The following is a 9145-nucleotide window of genomic DNA, read 5'->3' on the forward strand; positions in this document are numbered from 1 at the left end:
AGGGCTTCACATGGTAACTCCTTATGAGGGGGGCCAGTTGTCACTATCATATTTCTATTGCATCTCCTATATTCCCTGTCCAGCTCTGGCCTAAGATCAGAGTTTGATAAATACATAGTGGGTGAATTTCCATTAGCATTGCTAACATTTGTTGAGCACCTATCATACACAATAATTATATCAATCACTAAAATGAAGACTTGAAGAGATTTTTCATCTTGACAAATTAGGAAGAAGCTCTCAGAGGTGACAGATTCTAGAACCAGCTCTGTCAGTTGTGTAACCTGAGTGAAGTAAATCAATGAGCCTCCCTTTTTCTGTAACATGAAGGGGACAGAAGTTGGACTAAATGTTCTTAAGATTATTTTATCTCTAAAGAAATAAATAATTTTGTTTCCACATTTTTCCAAATATACCCGGCAACACCTAAATCTCTAATGTGACCATCTGTACACTTGTATGAGGCTGGGCAGAAGATTTTGCATGTAGTAGGACATCATAGTGTGACCGCTTTGTGTGTTTGTTCTCTGAGGACATACTCTCAGTCTTATCCACTCATATTCCTCACAGACCTCATACACGAATGGAGCTCGGGAGATGACATTGTTAATACCTCCTTCTGTTTTATAAGAATAAAAACAAATGTCTAATATACTACTTTTATGAGTAAGTGTGGTAATAATTAAACATGTAAGAACGAAGATAAAGCTTATACTAAATTTGTTTTGTCAAACAAATAACTAAAGAAAATAGTCGTCATGTTTTATCTTCATGATTTATCTTCTTAAATACTTGGGGAAAAAGAAATACCGATTTTAGAGGGAAGGGGGAGAGAGAGGGTGTGCTACAGTCTGAGAGATTATTTATGCAGAAGATCTGTGCCTGAGTATACATGGGGGAAGGAACCGAGGGATGGAGAGATGGAGGTACAGGTGACAAGAATAATTGATGAAGCAAAGTGGCAAATAGGTGTGAGAGCAACAAGATTTGGGCCACAGAAACAGCTGTGTCCTGCCAAAGGACGCTTCCTCCTTAAAAACAGACAAGAATAAAACTCCTGAAGACCCAGAGATTAGAAGAGGAGGAAGAAAGAATGCTTAGGCCTGGAGAATTTCAGCAATATAGCCAGGTCATCCTGAAGAGGGAAGAGCTCCCACTGGCAAAGGGGGTCTTCATGGCAAGGATCAGAAGAAATTGCCTGGCAGTTGTGAGGACCCAGCTATTATAAAACAGCATGAGTCTGCAGTGGATATATTCACCTTGGCCTTGTGACTTTGCTTATAAAACTTGATGATCTGGAAGAGGAAATGCAGCCAAGATGCAGTAAGCATATCATTGAAATGACTTATGGGCAGCCCTGGTGCTATGCTGTCAACAGATACCAGAGGTCGAGCAGGGAGGTGGCTAGGGCTTCCAAGTCATGTTATAGCCAAAGAGTTGTTCATTGCTATTACGGTGAGGGTGAGCAGCAGGCTGGTGGAAAACCAAGCTGTTGTGGTGAAGGGGAACTCTGACAGGACTTCTCCCAGCTTTTCAGATACCACAAGAATGCATGTAGGATGCAAGGAGCCAGGCAGTCCCTGAGTCTTAGCCACACCCCAGATTTTTCAGGGAGCAGGGACGTCAGATCTTTTATCCACTGGGATATTATAGAATTGTGAATACAGGGAAATAGCAATTACACAAATGGGTTTGAATTATGCTCTAAACTGACTAGCAAAGTGAGCTAATGGAAATGTACTCAATACCTTTATGTCTCAGTTTCCTCATCAATAAAAAAGAAGTAATAAAAGTATTTACCTTAGGACGTTATGAAAATTAAATGAAGTAATGGAAGTAAAATGCTGAATGATGATCCTGGCACAGGTAAGCACTCAGTAAATCACTTGTATTAGCAATCAACAGTAAATATCTCAGAGTGACAGAACAGGATGAGAAAGCAGAACTAAAGGAAAAAGAGTTTGTTGTTACTCTAAAAAGGGTGGGCGGGGTGGGGTGGGGTGGGTAGAATGTAAAAACACATGAGCCAAAATCTTTTCTCTATTAAAAATGACTGATAATAACACCTAGTGAGATTTCTAATTGTGAATTAATCTCATCTGATCCACACATTTTACATGTGAGGAAACTGAGGTTCCAATGTCCCAAGTCACTGCCATGAGGTCAAATGGTATTAACCTGATGGGGGGAACATGGTGACTTGGTGCATTAGAACCTCAGTTTCCTCACATGTGAAATGCATGGATCAGATGAGATTGTTTTTAGTTTCTTCCAGCTCCACATTCTCTGCACCTATGCTTATACAAGAATGTTTCTCTGGTTACAATTAGAAATTCACTATATCACCCTGGCCCCTTTAACTGGAGCACCCACAGTGCTGTTTTTTGGTATAGTAGGTGGTTCATCCATACAGTCCGAGGTGAAGAATTCCTACACTATTGCTTAGTCCGCTGTGGACTGAGCTGGTTTCTGATACACTGTGGTCTCTCCAATTACTCTACTGCATATGTAATTTAGGTAAGGTGTCTCATTATAGCCTAAATAAAGAAGAAAATTGGTGGTCTTGGGTGTAAGAATACCGAGTCTTCAGGTGAACAGGGAAAGTCCTTGAAAGCTGGCCACAGACCTTCAAATGGGAAATACATAAGAATATCTTAGTCCAAGGAATCGTGGCAGCAACTGCACAGGAATCCTGAGTTGCTAACCATGCCAGTTTATCTCGTTGGTGTTCTTTGATAACAACTGCCTCTGTGTGTGCTCTGGAACACTTTCCTGAGAGGCAATCCATCTGTAGCATTCCACCAGTTTCTAGACTCACGCTCGAATCTCAGTTTGGCTTTACCCCACCCAGGCCTACAAATGACTAGAGGAGATACTAATCCATCCTCATTTACACTGACCACTCCCTATGGCAAAACATGTTGAAGGCCCCTCCAATTACACATCTACACTAAAAATTTAGGTATTTGTGCCAAAAAGGATTTCAGTGCATCCATTTATTGGGCTGCTCTTACGCAGGGAGCAACTGAGACCAAGGAATGTGGTACTCATGGGACTGCGTGCTCCCATTTCCCAGTCTTCACCTCTACCACAGGCACTAATAAATCTTCCATGTACAATTCAGCCAGTTTCTCAATACAGTAGACTCTTGGATTTCATGAGGTCTCTGGACTGACCTTCTAGATTTCCCCAAATTTAATCATTTCCTACATAAGTCAGAAATGCAATTTTTTGATTGTAAATCACTCCAGTCAGGGATACTATTTTGGCCACATAATTTTCAATTTTGGGCAAATCACCTAAGAAGTTTTATAAAGTAATATTGATGCCCAAGCCTACCCCAGACTAATTGTATCATAATCTCTGGGAGTGGAACCTCACTGTTGTATATATTCAAATCCTGGACATTCCTTGGGAAAACTACTTAAATTCTTTTTCCTCAGTTTCTTCATACATACTATGAAGATGACAGAGTTTTCATATGATTATAATGTGAACTAGATGAATAAATATATGTAAAACATTTAAAATATGCCTGCCTCATCATAAATACTCAAAAGTTTAGTTGTTATTATCACCTCATAGGGTTATCCTGAGAATAACGTAAGTATTCAATAAGTATTAAACAAATCAATAATAAAAGTACTTTGCAAATACTAACTTGCTACAAATATCTGTAGAATTTTATATTGCATGTAGTATGTCTGAATATTTTAGAAATTAGAAGTTTATTTAAAACTTATAAGTTTGCCTTGCCAAGCACAAAATACCTACTGATAAAAATTTAAAATTGATTTGATACATTTGAAGAGATCATGACCACAAGTAATAATTCTAAACTGACACATATCTTGAAAATACAGTGGAATGAGAAGTTTTTGAAAATAGTTCCTCTACATAGTAAGATCCTGGAGAACAGGATACTAGACTGATGCACTTTCATGTCTCCAGAGTGTTGCAACATGACTGAAACTTATTAGGAATTCAGTTAATGAGAAAAAGGAGTTGGAAGATTTATACATCTCAGTTCAATTTATGAGCCCAAAGGGAAATATATAAGATGTGTTTTTAAGTATATGCGTTATCTATTTTTGTTAACTTTGATCTCAAATAAGTTATTTAATCTTTCTTGTGATTTTATTGTTTCCTCTTTAATGTTAATATTGATGTATAAATTAGCACAACTGTACTACTTGATTTAATGAGTTATTTTAAAGTTTAAATAGCCTTTAGTACAGCAATGGAAAGGGTAACAGAGAACTAGAGGAGAAGATTGATTTAATTTAGTTGGTGTCCTAGGTGTTACTTAAGCTGGGAGAGGGGATGCTGATCCTTATCAATCAAATAAATAAAATATTTTCAGCATGTTTGTTTTGTACCAGAAACTGCAAATGAGTGCTGGCTGGACAGACTAGGCAAGCAGGAGCCACGGTTCCTGCCTGCACAAAAGGCGAAAGCCAGACAAATTTGTTCGTTTCCATGGACTCCCTCTTATTCCTACCATGGAGTTATGCTGTTTTTCTCGAGAGGCTGTGCCAGAAACTGTTCATGCATGCAGTCACCCACCTGCCAAACTGCCAAACTCTGGCAATTCTGCTTTTTTTTTTTGCTCATACCTGCTTTCAGGCTGATTACCTGCAATTTGACCCTTAACTGCATTTGTGTCTTTGTGTTTCACTTCCTTCAGGGAATTCTACACCTTGTGGCTGGATTCATTTTTCTGAAGCAGGTATTTACAAATACACTTAAGGACAATTGAGCACCAACATGTTCCTTCTTGAGAAACATATTTATACATACAATTTCAATTCCTTTTTTGTTGTTGTTGTTATTGTTGTTTTGGAATGGAGATTTAGTTTTGTTTTAGCTGTTTCTGTTGGTTATTAAGATAGGCTCCGTTTAACAGATACAGGGGTGTTATTCACAGCAGTTTGAAAAAGACAATAAATGCTTCTTGGTTACATATAACATATTAGTGTTATGTGTATTTGAATATTTTTTATCAAGATTAGCTTTTTGCTTTCATTAACAATGATACTTTCTTCATCACAACAAAATTAGTAGTGAAATGACTTCCCAGGAGTTAAAAAAGAGATCAGAGAATTGGCAATGTTAAAAATAATCTAGTAAAAAAAAAAAATCTTAAAATGGGAAAAATGAGCTCAAAAGAGTTGAAGTGACAAGCCCTATTTAAAAAAAAAAAAAGTGATGAAAACAAGTCTGGAGCCCAGACAGTGGCACAGACCAAAGTTTTCTGCTACCTACTTTCCAACTCTACCATCTGTAGCTTTTTCTGTATCCTTAATATTTTGCGCATCTCTGAAACACACTATAAAAAATCCAGTTTGTGTTAAAAGAAGATTTAACAAAGAGGTGAACTTCAAAAGATTCAGCAATGGAGGCTCCCTGCTGGGCTTCCGCTCCAGTTACTTGACAGTAGCACCTGAGTTTGGTTTAGTTGGCTTTTTGTAAGGTTGAAGGTAGGGGGTTGGTGAGGCCCAGAACTCTTCATGTTGCTTGATTTTAGGTTCACAAGAAAGCAAACCATCAAGGGGATGTTCTGATATATCCACGAACTTAGCTAAGCCATTTGGGGTCTTCTTAAAATAAAGCTCTGCTGGGTTTTCTCAGTACAACATTCTAAAAGTTGATACAGCAAGATTGCTTGCTTCTCACCAAGTTCTATTTTTAAATCCCAGTTTTAAAAAAAAATGTCTTTTAACTTCAAGACTGAGTTTCTGAGCCATCTTTGGTGAGTCTTGCCATCTTGCTAGAAAGATTGTTTAGCAGTTGTGCACTGTCAACTCAACCTGTTAGAAAGCTAAGAAAGGAAGGGAGGAAGGAAAGAAGGCAGGGAGACAGGGAAAGCGAACGGGAAGGAGGGAAAGAGGAGAGGAGGCAGGGAGAGAGGGAATAATGGAAAGATGTCAGCTAATAATCTTTATTGTTATTAAATACAGTACTTATCGTTACTAAATATGTTGAGTTTTTTTGTTTGGGGGTTTGTTAGTTTGTTTATTTGACGATATTGGGGATTGAACCCAGGGCCTTGGGCATGCGAGGCAAGTGTTCTACCACAGAGTTAAAGTCGTGTAAAGTTGTATATAGCTATATGTATAAAGTATATACATAATATATACATATTATATCTATAAACAAAACACAAGATGGTGTCTGTGAATGCTATTATTATCTTATTAGGTATCATTATGTACTTGTGCTGTGTTGGGATCAATGTACAAAGAGAACGAAATTAATATTCTTCTGTTAACCAATGGGTTCCTCCAGAAACTCTCACCTCCCTTGTCTGGTCATCTGGCTGCACACCAAGACAAATCTTACCAGCTGGGCTTCCTGAATGTCACATAGTTGAGGGCTCTGCATGAGCCATAATGAAACCTGACACTGCTTTCACACTGTGGGCCTCTCTCTGGCCTAGGGTTGGGCCCTTCTACCTCCCACAGGTGGGGCCCAAAAGCCTGGGCCAGCAGCAGGTTGTCTTCTGGGCAACCAAGTAGGACTGAGGTGAGCTACAAAGGACCCCAGTAAGGCTCTAATCAAAGTCCAAGTGAGTCATCCAGCCCTCACATCACTCTGAAGGGCAGAGAAAAGCTCCAGGTGTGAAGACAAAAAGACCAAAGGTAGGGAAACATGGGGGGGGGGAGGGCGGAGGGTTAAGCCAAGATTAGATGACCTTGCCTGGATTCTCAAGGCTGTTTCTGTGGCTCAGAAAGATAGGGAAGAAGTCATCAAAGTCGGTGGCATTCAGCAACCACTCAAAGCTGGATTCGGTCTGTCCTGGCAAGCAGAAGCGTGATGTATTGACCTACCTGGTCACCTCTAAATCTGAGCGCAGAGTTGAGGTGTAGGTCAACAGTATATATAGAATGACCTTTGGCTTCCAGCCTGGAGAAGGCTGCATTTCTGCTGTTGCTCAGCCCTACAATTGTTCTGAAGCTTTTTTTTTTTTTTTTTTCATATGCTATTCTTCTATTTCTGTCTTATTGACTGAGTGATTTCATATTTGACCTAAGAATTGGGTGAAACCAAAGCAACTCTGGCCATGTGAAGTTACATTGTTATGCTAAGAAGGAAAAGTAATAACAACAGAGACTACTTTATATTAGGCACTCTTCTATGATACATTATTCCATTACACATTGGAATACATTATTTCCCATACTTCTTATGCAACGAAGGAAATGGCCTGGCAGAAGTCAGGAGCTGTGCCCAAATCCCAACCTTTGGTTCTATCAGACGAAAGCAGCCACACCGTCTATGTTAATGACAGCCGGAAGACTCATTTGGTTCTACCCAAAGATGAAAAAGATCATAGGAACATAAGGTCAAAAGACCTGAATTTGATTCCGTGTTCTAGCAGTTTTTAGACAGGCAAAACGCATTTCTTCTCTTAAAATCCATTTCTTCTCTTAAAATCCATTTCTTCAGCTAGGAATAAGGAGAATAATACATCCCTTTATGAAATTGACTATGAAAATTAAAGGAGATAACTCAAGTGTAAGTGTTTGTAAACTCCAAAGTTATAATCATTAAATACAATCTAAATGTGTACTAGTTAACACATAACTATCATAAGCTTAATTGGATAATTTTTGACACAGCCTATTCTCAGAAGCTATTAAATAAAGTAAACTGGCTTTGTTTATCATTATTACAAATGGAGAAAAGAAAAACTAATTTTTAAAGGTAAGTTTTCCAATGTACCAGTGGTTTCAAACATTTGTCTCAGTGCCCCAGTCTATTCTTTTAAAAATATTAAAGACCCCAAAGAACTCTCGTTTATGTGGTGTATCTCTACAGGCATTTACTGTATTAGAAAAGAAAACAAAGAAATTTTGACAATGTGCTTAATAATTCATTGAAAAATAGAAATAACAAACCTTACATACTAATTAACATTTTTATTTTTTAAAAAAAGTTCATATAAAACTTTTTCAGTGATAGCTAAGGCATTGTACATTTTTGCAAATCTCTTTAATAGAAGAGCTTAATAGAAAAAAATGGCTTCTCAATATTTGATCTATTGCTGTATACTTTTTTCCATTGAAATATGAGAAGACAAACTCATCTTTACACAAACTTACACTGAGAAAGGAGAAAGTATTTTCATAGTCTTTTCAGATAATTGTGGATATTTTTTGATACCACATTAAAACTTAACAAATATTGTTACATAAAATTTAATAGTAATGTGAAATCTGAAGCTAAAATCCATTGCTCTGCCTTATACTTTGGATGGCTCTTTAATTCATGCATGATTTTGGTAACATGCTAGGTGTTGGTCATTTGGAAAATCCTGGTTCACTGGTTCATTGGTTTACATCTGGTTGCATACTTCATTATGCAACATCAAAAATACTCTATTAAATCACCTCTGATCTCATCAGAAAGAAGCCAACAAGTACATATTGGCAGATACAAGTTTTTCAAAACTCTTTATTTTTGAATTTTGGCTTTAAAATGAATGGCTCTTTTTGTTTATTTTCCGGGAGGGGGGGGGTTAGAAATGCCAGATTCCTAAGTTTGAGTGACCATAAGTCATATATTAGCTATCCTTTGAAGTAAAAATGATGTTATATATATTTTTAAAGTAGCTACTTCTCTTCCCAACTAGTACAGTTAGTTTTTACCACCTTGTTTTGTACTAAGGTGTCAAAAGCTTGACCAATATTGCTTTACACCACCACTGCAAATGTCTACCCAGTGAAAGACCTAAATACCATCTTGGTATTATTATAAAAATAGTTTTCACTTATCCAACCACCTGAAAAATTCTCGGGAACTACCAGGGCTCTGCAGGCAACACTTATGTGCGCTTATTGTCTCTTGAATGTTAAATGAATTCTTTATTCTGATGGTTTTCAGGATTTCTTAAACTTCTTCACAAAAACTGTTAATGTCAGGTAAATTTAGATGTATAAGTTATATATGGATGTGTATTAACAAGGAAAAGTACTCACAATATATTATTGGGTAAAAAGAGTAGATTAGTATGTATTCTATAATCATATTTAACATAAAATACATATGAATATATTAATTTATTTATGTACATATATACATGTGTGAGGCACAGGGTTTGTTCTTTAGCACCACATATGCATATGCATATGCCTGTATGTCT

This window comes from Marmota flaviventris, chromosome 8, assembly GCF_047511675.1.
Source record: "Marmota flaviventris isolate mMarFla1 chromosome 8, mMarFla1.hap1, whole genome shotgun sequence".
In the NCBI taxonomy this organism is placed as follows: Eukaryota; Metazoa; Chordata; class Mammalia; order Rodentia; family Sciuridae; genus Marmota; species Marmota flaviventris.